Raw genomic sequence first — 6,628 nt, 5'->3', positions numbered from 1 at the left:
ATTTTGAGAGCTATTTAAAATGGGTGAAGTACCATACAGTGTACACGTATGGAATGTATTACATTGGATTTATATGTATAGTGTACGAGAAAGCACATATTTGTATATTTATTTACTACAGTACCTTCAAAAAATAGCGAGTTGCCTGATGTGCTGTTTGTTTAAGCAGCATGTAAGCCGACTAATTCATTTATCCATCCATCCATCCATTTTCTAAACCGCTTTATCCTCACAAGGGTCGCGAGGTGTGCTGGAGCCAATCCCAGCTGTCTTCGGGCAATAGACAGGGGATACCCTGAACCCGTTGCCAGCCCATCCCAGAGCCAAACAACCATGCACGCTCACACTCACAATTAGGGACAATTTAGAGTGTTTAATCAGTCTGCCATGCATGTTTTTGGAATGTGGGAGGAAACCAGAGTACCCGGAGAAAACCCACACAGGCCCGGGGAGAAAAAGCAAACTCCACACAGGAAGGTCGAAGCCGGGATCGACCTCTGCACTGTGAGAATGACACGCAAGCCACCGGGCGACTCTTAATTCATTTATTCATTAAAAAAAAATGAGAGCACATCTTCTTTATCTGACATTGGTTTGTTGCTTTGCAAATATAATCTGAACCTGAAATGCTTTGATATCCTACGTGGATGATATGAAACTCATCTAAGTGTGCTACCTTCTTGGTTTTTTTCTGCATTTTGTTCCCGATCAAGCGTATAAATAAGAAAATGACAACGTTGTGATAACCTTCGTGATTCACAGAGTGCAGCATGCATTGGTGAGGAATTCATCAGCATTCAACATGCAGCCACAAAGAACAAGAGGGCCTTTTCTCCACTAGAAGCAGCAGTCATTAAGACATCTATGACTTCCCTTCCCGAGCTGGCAACGCTTTTCTGTTTGCAGAGGGAAAATTACTATAATTTGGCCGCTAGCTTCTCTGCCCTTTTTTTTGTGACCTCCATTCACCACTATACCCATGTGAGGAAACTAGTGTTTTGCATAAAGACGCATGCTATTGCCCCCATCCTAGCTTTGCACACAGCAACACAATTCATCAACAGGTGGGAAGGAAATATGCTGTCTCGCAGCAGAAGGATGTTGGAGAGACAGGGACAAGTGTGTAGGAACAAAAAAGTCGCTGGTAAGAGTGCATTCAGACCACAGGAGGACTTCCTCACTCAGGACAGAGGAGAGGGAAGTCTTCCAACAGCTGCAGCAGCATTTAGAAAGCTTCATTAATGTCTGCCCTTTTTTTTTTTCAATCATATTTTTTTTAACCTTTTTCAATTTAGCTGAAGCCAATTTAGCTGCTACCGAGAAGCAAACGGGGCTACTGTTATGAAATGAATGCTGGCTGCAGGCTCGGATAAATCATTCATCTTCGAAATGTATATTGAGCAAAGATGAATGTTAGTTTGCTTAAGTGTGAATCCAATTGGGAAGAAGGGTAATGGAAAGGCAGATGAAGCCATTTAAGTGCTATGTTGATTTCCTTTAATTTCTTTGATACTTTTCATTTAAGAGTTGGGATACTTGGCCTTGCCATCAGCAATATTTTATATATAAAAATTTTAACATCAAGCCTGGATCCCCTTTGAATGATGTTTTATGTTAAATATGCTTTTTGTGGCATGAAAGGTATTTAATCAAGATTAACCTTGGTATTTTCGTAGCCATTGGCCCTCTATGGGAGGTTTCATTATATACAGCGGTCCCACATTGCTATCTGTGCCCCGGTGGAAATTTTTTTTTAAACGAGTTGCAGAGGAATTCTTTTTATTTATTTATTCATTTTCATCTACTGCAATGTACGGAATGTTAAACACCACGACATGTATGCGAATGGTTCTTTTGGAAAGCACTTTATTTCCCCTATTAGCAAATTTGGGTTTAAACAACCTAAAAATGTGGTTGTTGAACTTCGTTAGACTGAAATAGCATTGAAACGTGTGTTTAATTATTAAATACACAAAATAGTCAAGATATGCCATCTTTGTGGAAAAGAAGGTGCCTTTCATTAAGATCTTAATTGAAAAAAAAAGATTAACACGATGTTTATTGTCATGGCCCAAAATACTTAATTTATTTTCAAACTCCTTTGCTCGTCTGGGATTGCGGTAGCACTGCTTTTGTTAATGTTCATTCGTGGCTTTCAGAGCGCAGCATACTCGAGGATGCTCACATTGTCTGTGGCGAAAGTGCGGACAAAGTACTACTTTTCTTGGGTGGTCCCACTCGTTATAATACACTCCGCGCTTGTTGATTTACGGCTCACGGTTCAACTGCTGCCAATTAACGTGAAAGGACGCCAGGAAGGAGAAAGAGGTGGCCGGGAAAGGGAAAAGGGAGGAGGCACTGCAGAAAGTGGACCAGCAACAGGCCGCCTTCCGGAACCAGGTACAGTAGCATCGAACCCAACTCGGCTGACACGACGTCATTTAGCGTGTAGTTTAATTTACTCACGTTAAGACTAATGAACTACACCTAACACCGTTAACTTGCGTTTTGGATCGCCAGCTCGGTTTTTACGTATTGTCATTAAACATCTAATTTCAGACCTAATCAATTTCAGGTTGAGCATTTTAGACGAAAACACGTGAAAATGTTGGAGGCTACACAGTCAGTTCAGATTTTAACGGCAAGGATCCAGTTTCAACCAAACAATATTGGAAATACACTAAAAATGCGTATTTCTTCATAACCGTCAAGCTATCGCCTCATGATTAGATGCCATTGATAAGGACTTTACAAAAAAATGTGGGGGGGGGGGGGGCTGCACCAAAATGGCACGTTCAAGTGATAAGTGTACATGACTAGCACCAGAGTAAAAAAAAAAAACTGCCATAGAAACAACTTGTGAATTTGCCTTGTGGCAAAAAATCAAACAATATCTTGGAAGCAAAAAATTATTTTTCTCTATCGGCGCGATACATCATGGGATTAAATTGCTTTCCTGATCAATTATTTGCTACTTTTCAAGATATTGTATATTACACTTTGTCGTGTCAAGAAAATGATTTTAAACACAGCTGAAGACGATGAAGTTGTTCGCCTTGTTAAGTAGCATCGAGTTGGTTCTATGCTCCCGTTAAGCGATTGTGTTGCTTGCATTTTCCTGCAAGTGGAATCAGCAGCTGCCTGTTGAGGTCGTGCACTGTTGCACGGTTCTCTGTGACCTTGTCAAAAGCAATCCTTGCGGTAACACACGACTAGAGTTTTCTCCTTCTCATGTTGAGACATAATCTCTCTAATTGCTGTCGGAGGTGGGCTCCTTATGGTGAAAGTTCTGAGGATACCCAAAGACTGACGCTCTCTACTTGTGTTGACACTTGAGGAAAACAAATAAATGGAGCGGGGGCCTGGAGAGTATTGTTAATCTCTTTTGTGTGTCTTTGCGGGTGGGGGGGGGGGGGGGTATTAGTGTGTTAGTCCGGCCTTCGAACCACTTCAGGCTGACGGGATCCTTGGATTTAAGTCAATCCCATTTGAGCCGATTTATTAAAACGTCCTTTTTACACCTGCTTGATTCCAACAATGATGACCCAATAAAGGAGATATGATCTCCTTTTTGTCGTCGCTAAATCCTGAATTGAAGGTTTTACACAGACTACTGATAGAGTAGAAGTAATTGTGTGTGCTTTTGTTGTACTTTCTGCTTTGGAGTGCTTTTTTTTTGGAATGGAGTTGGGTTTTTTGTGTGTCAGTGAACATCAGCACTTTGATTTGTTTGGTATTTAATTCAGCAAACAAGCAACCTAGATGTTCTCATGTGCTGATCTCACCTATAAATGCTTTCTAATTTGAAGTGAAGCAAAAATTATTACTTCGTCACATTCAGCAGTACTGTTTATTTCATTTTGAATGCATCTTGATATTATTTTGAACGTGCTTAACACTTTAGAATCATCACTTAACAAAACATTTTTTTTAAACCTGGAATGCATGTGCACAGTACAACCTCAAATATCAAATGCATTTTATTAATGTCCACGCTCTATATTATAACATCAAAACAATCAATTTTGTTCTCATCCTTTACTTTGATGCCCATAGTGATGACACTGATTCTATCATTTGTTCAAATTTGTGGATGTTTTTGTCAACTGCATCGTATTTATGTACCCGTCACTCAGGGAAAAATCTGACATAGCGTATGGTTGGAGTTTATCACTGCATTTTAGGGAGAGCTACTTTCTAATATTCTGGGAAGTAGTTGAATGAGGAAACTACAATATTACAGACTGCCCTCAGACAGTCTGAAATATTGTAGGAAAATAAATACTTGAGTTTTATCCAAAACTGAACACTATTCTCTTCATAAAGGGACAATGGTTTGACCTGATTCCGCTCTTGTATTGGAACTCATTCGATTGTGCAAGTCATAAGGGTTGATAGTACATTTCTCCATGAAGAAAATAAATATATAACTTTTAACAATGCCTACGACGAACTGCTGACATTTGATTATTTTCAACATGTGCCACAAAGCCTCTGCCCTTCTGAAAATTATTATTTACCACAGATAATTTATCTCTCTCTCTCTTATATATATATATATACACGCACTGTATGCCAAGGGTGGTCCAGTGATTAGTGCATCGACCTCACAGTGCAGCGGTATTAGAGTATCAATTCCAGCTCTGGCCTCCCTGTGTGGAGTTTGCATGTTCTCCCCGGGCCTGCGTGGGTTTTCTCCGGGTACTCCGGTTTCCTCCCACATTCCAAAAACATGCGCAGCAGGCTGATTGAACACTCCAAATTGTCCTTAGGTACGAGTGTGAGCGCGGATGGTTGTTCGTCTCTGTGTGCCCTGCGATTGGCTGGCAACCGGTTCAGGGTGTCCCCCGCCTACTTCCGAAGACAGCTGGAATAAGCCCCACCCCCGCGACCCTTGTGAGGATAAAGCGGATCGGAAAATGAATGAATGAATGCCAGCGACGTATCGTGGCAGGTAGAACAATTACACGCTCTTCCACTAAATGGCAATGAACTTTTTTTATCCACTTGACGTGACATTATTTTAAAAGTAAAAGTATAAGCCGAGGTGGGAAACACTGATCAGGGTCGTATTCCTTTTTTAACATTTTATTAAATTTTTTTTAAATGCAGGCATATTTCTAAAACATGAGCCAAGATCGTCCGTGACTCCAGCATGAAAGGCCCCCACTGAGCGTCGGGGTCGCATAAAGCCGACTTAATCAGGCCTCGACCCACAAATGCACCTGAATATCGGTGCGCTGATGTCCGCCCTCTGCCCTCTCACCTGCGACCTCTCGGCAGACGTGTGCTTTGTCCGCGGACTTCCCCGACGAGAACTGCGCACCCTGACTTCAAGCAATTAAAGCTGTGAATAGCAATCCATAGGGAGCGTGACAAGAAAGCCTTGGAGAATTCAAAAGAGACGGCAGCTTTGGGCCCACGTGATTTGCAGGCATTGCTGGGAGATTAGCAAAAGTTCAGGAAAGACATAGACGGACAGTTTTCAGTGGATGCTAAATACACATTTGGCAGGGTCGCGCACTCCTTTCAAGCTGATGAGGTAGTTAAGATTTTCGCTTGCGCGGTGAGACGATCACCTGGGCGCTCCTCACCTTTTACTGGGAGGAGAAAAAAAAAAAAGACCAAGCTTAATGAATGCAGAGCATCGACGTTAATAAAACAGGAAATAAAGGTCTAAAAAGTGCAAGCAATCGCCGCAAGTGAATGGGCCAACGGGCGCCCATTGAGGTATTCTTTTGGGTGCTAGCCCGTTGCTCCCACTAATGGTCTGTTTCACTGAAGTAGCACCAGGAATGCCTCACCCTCTCAATGCTTCCCAACTTGGGGCACGCATGGCAGCGCTCCCATTTTGCGGACGTGTTTGCCTGGCCGTCATTATACTTTTGCAGAGAGGAAAGAAAGGAAAACTCATTCTAGCACACTCGCCCATCCTGTAATGAACAGGGACGACATATTTATGTTTTTGCCAGAGAACACTTGAAACACAAGAGGTTGTTTAAGTAAAGAGAGCGTCGGTCTTTTGGGCCATTTTCAATATTTCCCCCCTTAGTGCCCCACAGGGCAAGTGAGGGGTTGCTTCTTTACAATAATCAGCTGACCGGGGGAAAATAGTGTGGCCTTAACAAGCCCAAATTAAAAAAGAACATCATTTTCATTATGCAGTCAAACACAATTACAAGCAAATGTTTTCCCTGTGGAGCTGCCCCTGCTTTCAGGGTCTTTGTCCGCGTTCCTTAGTGTGTGCAGAGAAAGGACCCGCTGGTCAATGGGCAGCTGAGTGGCGTGTTCAGTGGAGGCCCACATCCTTAGCCCCCAGCACAGAATGCGTTTTGTTCCAAGAGCAGCCATACATTGGGAGCAGATTTGTTGAATTAGAGAGCGCAGCGGGAGATGGGGAAGCGGAGGGTAAGTGATGAGGACGACTTGTTGCTAGGTGACTGACACACAACTGCAGGATGCCACTTTTCAGAGCTTGGCACTTCCTCGTCCGTTTCCCTTGTTTGACACCCTCCGCTAGACAAAACGCACGCAAACGCTCACTTTGCATATTTTTATTTGTCTACTTGATGAAAGCTCAAATGTTGGGGAAATAAATAAATAAATAAAGACTCGACAGAGATTGCTG

This window comes from Hippocampus guttulatus, chromosome 13 (assembly GCF_054856545.1).
Source record: "Hippocampus guttulatus isolate MCC_2025c chromosome 13, RoL_Hgut_1.0, whole genome shotgun sequence".
Taxonomy (NCBI): Eukaryota; Metazoa; Chordata; class Actinopteri; order Syngnathiformes; family Syngnathidae; genus Hippocampus; species Hippocampus guttulatus.
This window is presented reverse-complemented; position numbering follows the sequence as displayed.